This window comes from Polypterus senegalus, chromosome 4, assembly GCF_016835505.1.
Source record: "Polypterus senegalus isolate Bchr_013 chromosome 4, ASM1683550v1, whole genome shotgun sequence".
In the NCBI taxonomy this organism is placed as follows: domain Eukaryota; kingdom Metazoa; phylum Chordata; class Cladistia; order Polypteriformes; family Polypteridae; genus Polypterus; species Polypterus senegalus.
Genome location: NC_053157.1, coordinates 228,536,018 through 228,546,682, shown reverse-complemented (window position 1 = coordinate 228,546,682; position 10,665 = coordinate 228,536,018).

The window sequence follows — 10,665 nt, the reverse complement described above, 5'->3', positions numbered from 1 at the left end:
GATGAGCTGAGACAATTAGGGGAGAGAGCCATGTTATATACATAAAAAAATATAAAGAATGTGTATATGCATTTACAAAGATAATAGGCAACAAACAACAAAACACAAAGCACAAAGTGTTGGCTAACTGGATATCTTTCTTGAATTTCTCTGAGAATTTGGGTGGTCTTATGTTCCCTTGACTCTTTTACAAACAGTTATTCACAGTTTTGAAATACTATTCGTGATCTGGCTTATTCAATGCTAGAAAAGGAACTGATGTCATTTAGCTGGTAGTTCTGGTTTTATATGTTGTGGAGCCGACCCGGACACAGACAGGCGGACATGTTGTTAAATACCACCACACGTTTATTTACACAATATATGTACAATAATATGGTCACTCAGACCCAGTTCAATTAGTGCACAAACCCCAAACACAGTCCTGCCTACACAATGCCTTCTCTTCGGGCCGCCTCCACACTCTCCTTGTGCCTTGTCCTCCTTCCACCCGACTCTAGTGCTGAATGAATGGAGACGGCCCTTTTAAACAGTCCCCGGATGAGCCCCAGGTGTTCCCGGCATTCCTCCTCTGGCCACGTCCCAGCGTGGCGGAAGTGCCGGCTGTCCTCCCAGCAGCTCTCCGGGTGGCCTCCTAAATCTTCCCCCCAGCACTTCCTGGAGTGGCGGAAGTGCTGGGGAAACAGGTCCCCAAGGCATTTGGGCGCCTCCTGGCGGTGACCACGGGCCCCTACAGGGTGGAGCTTCCATGCCCTGTACCCGTGGCCCCCAGAGCAACCAGGAAGGCGGCCCCACATGATCCAGGGTGGGCTCTGACCCTCTTCCGGTCCATCACGGCGTCCCGGCCGGGTCGTTGCCCCTGGCATCCCTGACAATGTTCCTAATGGCTTAAAGTTTCTTGCAGGTAAGCTCAACTTTCTTGTTAATGGCCCGAGTCTGTCATTGTGGGTGTGGATTAGTTTCCCACACACAGATTAATGTTTATAGTAGAATCATTTTTCTATAAATATCATTTATTAAATATTGGAACTGTAAATTCAAAGCAGTAGTATGGCTTTGGGAAAATTATTTCTTGTGCAGTTTTTCTTCTCACAAAGACACATTTTCCTTATATCAAAGTAGTGTCCACTTTGCATTGTGTTCTCTTTCATTGCAATGTCACAGTGCCCAGCGGCTCCAGCCATCACTCATCTTGTGCTCTGCTCCTCTCTTGCTGCCATAGAATAGTTCAGCTGAGGGTTACTGATTAGTTAACCCATTTCTCTGTCTAGACTAATGTGGTGCTTTTTCATGCAGCCTGTCTCCTTGTTTACTTCACCTTCCTTTAGTGAGTTTGGATGATGTGACACCCAAGTCAAATATCTCTGTTATAGTCTTCCATTTCTGTGTCTGTGCACTAGAATTTTGCTTTGGAGTAAAAAGTTGCTCAACTGTATTAATCGTGGCGAGTGAAATGCAAAACTTTAAATTTCCCTTTGCAAAAAAAATTAACCCCTTTAGGACACATTTTCATCCCAATTGCAACCTTTTTCCCCAAGTAAAAATTATGACACAATTTATTCTGATGCAGAGCATGGAGGGGGTATGGCCTGGAGAGTTTTCTGCTGCAGAATGACCCATATGGAGGAATAATGTCGGATTTACAACCCATAAAAACTTTTAGAATCCTCATTTTATAGGTTTCACAGTAGCTGAATAACACACAAACCAAATTTTATGGCACTGGTATGAAACAAATATCTTTTGTTTTGCTCATTACTATCTATAAGGGAAGGCCACATCCTGAGCTGTAAGCAGAGATGATAAAATGTTTGGATTTGTGGAGTACTGTATAAAGATTCTAATACTTTCAGTCGATTTTCTGATTAAACACAAGTCCAAACTTATGAATGATAATTGGTGCACAAATTCAACCATCAAGGCTTGTAAAAGTGAGATATGCTGTACATCATCATCCTTGCTGAACTCAAGAGTCTTAGATTGTGTAGAATATTAGCAAGATACCCTCTTGATTAACATCACTTAGTTGGCAGATTTTGATCTGTACGTATCTTATGTATGAAGAGGCTTGTCTAAAAAGGTCTCGACAATGATGCTCATCTTTTTATTTGCTTGAGGAATTCAGGTTATCTGTGGAGATCTGAGAGAAAATGTAAAGCACATATTTCAGTTTACACAATTTCTCTTAAAATCAAATTCTCATTAATATTGCCAAATAAAAGTGGACCTTTGTTTCTTAAACCTTTGATTTCATCCTCATTATCACTACCCATCATTTATTTTAGTAGGTAACTATGATTAATAAAGGCTGACCATTAAAAAGTATCCAAAAAAATCATCTTTACATCTGCACTGCAGTGTGTCACTTCACCAACAGGACTGCTGCTGAGATCCTACCTGCTGGAAATCACAATCCCTCCTGCCTTCAGTTTTGAAGAACACCAGAGGTTCTCCTATAACTCAATGGTGCCAAAAATAAGACTTTATACAAACAACTAACACCACTTTTTTTTTTCACATGTATACCTCATTGGTCATCAGAATCTTAGATTCTGCCCCACATCTCAGTAGAAACTGTTTTCCTTCTTTATCAACTTTTATTGACATTGCAGCAGTTTAGGAAAGCACCAAACACTTAACACTATTGAGTGGAAAAGGTCCATCCATCCATCCATCCATCCATCCATCCAACCATTCATCCATCCTCTTCTGCTTATCCAGGGTCAGGTCGTGGGGGCAGCAGCTTAAGCAGAGAGGCCCAGACTTCCCTCTCCCCGGCCACTTCTTCCAGCTCTTCCGGGAGAATCCCAAGGCATTCCCAGGCCAGCTGGGAGACATAGTCCCTCCAACATGTCCTGGGTCTTCCCCGGGGCCTCCTCCCGGTTGGACGTGCCCAGAACACCTCACCAGGGAGGTGTCCAGAAGGCATCCTGATCAGATGCCCGAGCCATTTCATCTGACTCCTCTCGATGTGGAGGAGTAGCGGCTCTGCTCTGAGCTCATCCCGGATGACTGAGCTTCTCACCTTATCTTTAAGGGAAAGCCCAGACACCCTGTGGAGGAAACTCATTTCAGCCGCTTGTATTCACGATCTCGTTCTTTCGGTCACTACCCATAGCTCATGACCATAGGTGAGGGTAGGAACGTAGATCGACTGGTAAACTGAGAGCTTTGCTTTACGGCTCAGCTCTTTTTTCACCATGACAGACCGATGCGTAGCCCGCATCACTGTGGATGCCGCAACGATCTGCCTGTCGATCTCACGCCCCATTCTTCCCTCACTCGTGAACAAGACCCCGAGATACTTGAACTTCTCCACTTGGGGCAGGATCTCTCCCCCAACCCTGAGAGGGCACTCCACCCTTTTCCGGATGAGGACCATGCTCTCGGATTTGGAGGTGCTGATTCTCATTGGTAAAGGTCTGGAGATGAAAAGCAGTCCAATGGAGGTAAAAATAACAGGGTCACCACAACATCCTAAAATGCCCGATGAGACACTCTTTTGCTCTTTTTTGCCTATTATTTCTGTCTCCAGAGAGTGATAAAAGAAGACTGTGGTTTTTAAAGTTCATATTGCTGTGTTCTGTGCTACTGGCTGTCACCTCCTCCCTGATTTTTTACTGTGAGTATATTAAGGAAAACCTAATGGAGAATCTGTGCTCTCCATATTAATAGATCCTGTAGAGAACTAAACTGAAGGGAAACCTCTTGCAAATCTTTAATTAATTTCCTTTAAAGAAGAAAATAACTCATACTCAGACAAATTGTGAAATCACCTAAATAGTTTTTGTGTGAGTTCAGTTTCATTTAAGAATATCATAAAATATGCATATTAGAGAACAGCAATTGATTCCTCTGCCTTTGTATAGCTAACTACTAATATGTACAACCACCTCACTAGGTAATGTTTTAAATAATGGTAACCTTATTTGACTTAATGACTATGTTGTTATTCTAGGCCTCCGAGTAAAGAAGTGCTCTCTTTTTTTTTGTTTTAAGTGCTCTTGCCATTAATTTTCACCTAGTCGGACCAGAAATCTTTGCTTTAATCAGAATTGTCTACACTGGATTATGTTCACTTCAGCCTGACCTACTAGGCTTTTCACCTTTTTGTAGAGCAAAACAAAATATACATTGTTGTACTTTACAGTTTAGAATATAATTTCCTAAGATTTTCCGGTTCAGATTTTTTTTTATCATTTAATATGCACCTAGTGGCAATTCTTTAGCTTCACCTGCTTGTTATTTTAAATATCTTGCTTCTGTCTAATAGCTAATCTTCTAGCTGAAAGTCAATGTGTTTAGTTAAAGGGTTTAGTGGATTTTCGCCCAGACATTAGAAGGGGGATTAAATGTGGTGAAAAACATCTTGGCCAGACTGGTTTAAATTAACTGAGAAGCCACAAACACACAAATAAGAGCTTAGACCAGTAGGGAGCACAAATGAGCTCCTAAGCCTCGATACACAACTACATGACACAATCCTGGGATCAAACACAAGAATCTTTTATTTTGCAGTACCTTCACAGACCTCCAAATCCTCTTCCATAATCGTAAGATAGAGTAATATGTTTTCTCATCTCCTTCCACACCTCTGACAATCTCATACACTCTGCTCTCGACTCTGACTACTCTATGGCAGAAGACTCCATCCTTTCTTGCTGGACCCAGGAGTACTTTCGTTGTTTCTTCATGGTTTTCCATCCAGGAAAAAAAATCTTTAAACTCTTCCAAAACCTCATCAGTGACATATGTGTTTTTTATTTGTGTTTCAATAAAACCTGCATTGAAATTAATTTTTAATGCCAGTTTCAGTAAATGAAACTTGCCAGTTTTGCTTCTCACTATTGGCATACAAAAAAAGTGGTGATTGTGATGTCAATGATAAAAAAAAAAAAAAATAGAAATCACACAAATTGTTAATAGTTTATTCATTTTTAACAGAAGGAGGGAGAAATTATGTGGTAGTGGCAAGGACTGATACACAACAGCTGAAAAATAGGGGAAATGAAGACAATAAATAAGCTGAATGAGGAAAATGAGGAGAAAGCTTTGGGAATCCATGAATATTGTGCAGACAGTACCTGACATGAACTGTACATGAGGACGACAGAGATCAGTAGTCTAGATCAAGAGGAACACGTAAAGACAGAAACAGGTGAAAACAGTTTGACTTTACATAAAGGAGGAGGAGACATTTGGAGAATTACATGTGAAGAACCACTGAAATATTTTAGTTCTTTTTGAACTTTTATATAAGTGAGGAATAATCCATTTTATGGTGTACTCTTCTTGTAACATGTCTCACAGACAGTACACAACTAGAGAGTTTTACTATAAGGTGCATTGCCTTCTCATAAATAAGGTCAACATTAACTCTAAACATCATCCAGAACTCACTAAGAAGAATGCAACCACATAATGAGATCAAACAACACACAACAAAGCAGCACTGAATATTACCATTGCATAAAAATGCTGCTCTTCCATGTAAGAAAGAGGCATAAGATAAACACTTATTTAAAAAAATTGTAAGACCAAATTTTTAGTGAGCAGGACCTGGAAACAAGATACAGTCAAAGCCATACAAAGGTCTTACCTCATAAAAAAAAAAAATCAATCCACCCTATCACTAAACCCAAAACAAAACCCAGAAGTCTTAGGCAAACAATCATTGCCAACAGATTTGTTTGCCTGAGAAAAAGTAGATGAACATCACATGGTAGTCTTTCAGAGGTATATCAGCAATCTCAGATAGCTGTGGAAGTAAAGGGACTGACCCTCTATATGGTTGTGTCTGTGACATCGTGAGTCTGATGTACTAGTAATGGTAAGGTTACCAGGAAAAATGGCAATGAAATCCAATATGGTGTCATGACAAGATGTTTAACACTATTAAATACATTTTATTTACACAAATAAACCAGAAATTTTAATTCCTCATGTTTAAAAATCCTATCAGTCAAGGGTTCCTCCCCTGGCAAGAGTTCAAAGTCTTGTTTTATGTCTTTCTTAATTCTTGTGCCATTTATGTTAATGTTGTTTTTTGTTGATGACGTGCATTGTTCTCTGTTTTTGATCTTGTCTTTTAGCTGCCTGTGTTAAGTTACATGTGTTTTGTGGGTAGTCCTCCAAGCAACCACTGCAAGGAACTGCCTTCCACCTTATAAACATGCAGGGTCTTTCATAATTCCTGGTGGTCCTTTTCAAACGTGCTTGGGAATGATGAGTTTATATGCTTTGTCATGCATGCGCGACTAGGAGACCGCAGATGGATCTTAAAACTCATCGAAGGACGTTTGCCGGCGGGGAATGGCGGGGTACTAACCTTGTTTCTTTGTTTTCCAGGACTAAAGACACTCTGCCATAAGACTTGCCCGCAGTACGTTCACTTCCGCCCTTCCTCCGCCAAATTCTATGACGTCAGCAGTCCCATCATCCATCACAACTCCTTCCCAGCATTCCTGCACTTCCGGCTCCTCCCATATAAAATGGCGCGCCTGGTATGGCATGCGCATGGATCCTATTTTTCTTGTGTTTTGACCATATATTTCTTTATTTCAAAAAGTCTGGAGTGTCGACAATATAAGGGGCCGGAAAATCCCAAACCTTTTTGTTGTCTTCTTCTGAGTCTTTTACAGCTTTATTGTTCTTTTGGTGATTCACAGATTATTTGGCTTTCTTCTTTGATTACATCTTTCGTTTCTGTATTGAGATATCGTTCACCTAGCTGAAGTTTTGTTTTAGATGATTCTATTTTGGCTTTTGTGCTCTGTGGAGCTTTATTCTTATTACAAGCATTTTTAGGAGGAAAATATGTTTTAGTTTTATAAATATTCTGTGTTGTTGTTATTATCTAGATCAGGCATGTCAAACATGTGGCCCCTGGTCCGCATGAGGCCCGCAACAGAAATCTGTGCGGCCTGCATGACAGATCCTAGTTAGCACTGAACTTGTACAAAATGATTACTATCGTTTGTGATTGAATCATTCTGCATCTTCGGCATTACTTATTGACTATTCTTACTTCTGCCTTCTGACAAAAGCGCGTTTTCCCATGGCATTACGGTACCGGAAACATCATCTGCTAGTATAGCCACGAGCCTTGACCAAAGTTAATGAGCCGAAAAAGTCACAACTGAAGTGCTAGGCTGCAGCAGCAGGCAGCACGGGCTGCTTTAGGCATGTGCAAACTGTGCACCTGCACAGGGCCGCCACGCCAAAATATATTGAATATAAAACAGAAAGAGAAAATAATGACACAGCTGACGGCAATGTGGCCGGAAAACATTGTGTTTCTTGTTAATTAGTACGCTGTATTTACTAATGTCGCTAGAGTCGGAGCAGTAAGCTAATATGTAGTATTATAACATTCTGCCGTAATAAGAATATCATGGGCCGCCACTTGGTTCTAAAGTTATGGACACGCACATATAGAAGCATGTCATGAGCATGAGGTGGCTATGCAGTGTCCGCAACGGACATGGCCATCCGCCGTGAATAAGATACCAAATTGATATTGGCGGGCAAAGGGGCCACTGATTCTTTCTCTGCCGAGAGCCGCCACAAGCCTAGAGCCACCCCTGCGCAGGCTACACTACTGGCTGGGCTGCTGAGATTGGCCACTGGGCAAAACTGACCATCACGAGTAGTAAGAGCTTGCATATTTTTATGTTTTTTTGCTGTAGTTTTATGTAATTTTGTGCTAGTATTGTAACGAACAGTTAGTGCAGACTACAGCTGAAGATCTGAAGTGAACGTGAGAAGTTGGTGAGTTGTTTATTAACATATTTTTGTGATTTTGAGTTTGTAAAATTAGTGTAGGTCAGGTGGCTTTTAACTTTAAAGTAAACTTAGTAAAGTAAAATTAGATTTGTGGAGGATTTGTTTTCCAATTACTGAGCAATGAATTCAGTGAGTGTTTTCACGATTTCAGTTCACACAAACAGGACTTTGAGCTGTTCTCTTACAACGTTGAGAATGTGCCTGAGAATATCCAAATGGAATTGATTGAACTACAGTCAGATTCTATTCTAAAGGCAAAATACAATGAAGTTGGTGTGCCAGGCTTGTATACTTACGTACCTGCCACCCTCGTATGTGCAGATCCATAAGTTGGCATTGAGAGTACTGCCTATGTTCGGAAGCACTTACCTTTATGAGCTGTCGAGCACCTTTCATCCCTCATAAAAGTTGCAGCTGCACAACATTTTAAACCTGATATTAACGAACTGGTTACTAATTAGAGATGGCAAGTGTCGGGACAAATGAAATAAATCTCAGACTGTAAGACTCCTATATAAGCAATGAATATAATATAATAAGGACCTAGCTAAGAGGCTAAGACTCTAATTATACGCTGTTGTACGGAGAGTATGGAAATAAATTGCTTTTCTTTAAACTTTAAACTTTAAGTGTTACATTTTTTAAAGTTTTCAGTACTGGAAAGAAAGCTACAGTAACTTTGTATAATAGTATAATAGTATTTGTTACAGTGCGGCCCGCTGACTCACGTATGGTAGTCGAAGCTGCTCACCGATGGTAGTGAGTTTGACATGCCTGATCTAGATGGTGTTAGGTGGTATACCCCCCTCTAGTGGACATTTTTGGAAGTGTTTTTAAAAAATAATGGTATTTATGTGCTTTAGGGCTCTTAGCTCATGACACCACACTGAAGTGATTGTAGAGTGCATATTGTTCTTTACTTGATGTTAAGAGGTTAAACAATTGTTTTCCAAATATAAAAGTAACCATTTGATTTTTTCAGACTCTCTAATCCTGGCAGCAAACATATCACATTCAACCACAAACATGCAAATGTTTGCCTCTTTCATGGAGAAGAAGAGTGTTAGAAGTCTCTGAACACCTTCTTTAACAACAACAACAATAACAACATTTATTTATATAGCGCATTTTCATATAAAAAGTAGCTCAAAGTGCTTTACATACTGAAGAAAAGAAAAATAAAAGACAAAATAAGAAATAAAAATAAGACAACATTATTTAACATAGAAAAAGAGTAAGGTCCGATGGCCAGGGTGGACAGAAAAAACAGAAAAAAAACTCCAGACGGCTGGAGAAAAAAAAAATCTGCAGGGGTTCCAGGCCACAGGACCGCCCAGTCCCCTCTGGGCATTCTACCTAACATAAATGAAACAGTCCTCTTTGTAGTTAGGGTTCTCACGGAGTCACTTGATGTTGATGGTCATAAAGACTTCTGGCTTTTAATCTATCCATCATTGTTGGAACATCACGGTCCTTTGAGAAGATGGTAGTAGCGCAAGCCACCACCAAAAGAATACCGAAAAAGGAAACAGAAGAGAGAGTAGAGGTAGAAAGTAGAGATTCTGTATATACTCATTGTCAATTCTGGTAGTTGTATCCTCCTGCATGTGAAAAAAGAATGCACAGAAGGCTCTTCCCTGTTATGCTGCATGAAAGATTGCTTAAAGGCATAGGCTTCAATAACAGATAGATAGCAAAGCAAACAACAGTACACCTAAAAAGGACAGCATAACCACAAGTTAAATAAGATATAGCGATAAGCAGACAATTCAAAACCCTAGTGGTGGAGGTGGTACAGTCTCCTAGAAGGTTCTAAGGAAGTGGAGCCCATCTCAGATGGAATTGGCACAAATCTGGAACCAACTATGGATGAGATGCTGGTACTCCACTCTCATTTACTGACATATGTACATAACAGTACAAATTACAGTCACAAATTCACCTATCATCTATCTAACATCAACTAAGACATGGAAGAACCTGGTTAGACACACTTAGAAAAGGGGGAATCACCACACGGGCAACAACCAGACCGGGAACTACACCCAGATCGATGTCAATGTTTCACCGTTTCCACCATAAACTACAATCCCTCTTTTAGAAATCTAAGCAAAAAGTCTGAATTGCATATGTTTGCTTCTTTAGACATCACTGGTAATAAATATAATGACAATGAAGACATGATGATTGGAATTCAACGAGAGTACAACACTACATCAGAGCATCCAAGAGGTATAGTCTCGTGCAGAAAGCTGATAGTTAATTACAGCGAGCTTCTTTCCAGATATTCTTCAGTTAGTGAGAAACACACTGAGCTGACTTTAACATTTATGGCTTCAAGTGAATACTGTCCAATTGCAAACGAAGCAATAAAGGTTTAGTAGTGCACATGGATCTCTTCACAGTGACTTGCACCTTTGAAATAACAAATCCTTTTGCATCCATTTATGACTGTTCTGTGAAAATTTTACTCATCTCATCAGAAATGACACCCATGTGCTTCTTGACTGTTCCTCAATATTTCCAAAACAGATGATCAATGGCTTTACTTACTAATCCCCAGTCCCTCAATCACTTAATTCTGCATTCTTGTGTATTTCGTTTGGGTGCTGTTACAGGAATATGAGCTCATTTGTTTCTTTTTATGCCCTTTTTTCTTTTTCTTCTCAATTTCCACAGAAAGGATGTGTGCTGTCTGTCCTAAGAAATAGCTGCTGATCAACACAAAGTGTTATTTCTTCTCAATGGATAAACAGACCTGGGGCCTCATGCATAATGCCGTGCATAGAATTCACACTAAAAAATGGCATAAGGACAAAAGAGGAAATGTGCGTACACATAAAAAAATCTAGATGCATAAATCTGTGGATTCACCATCTT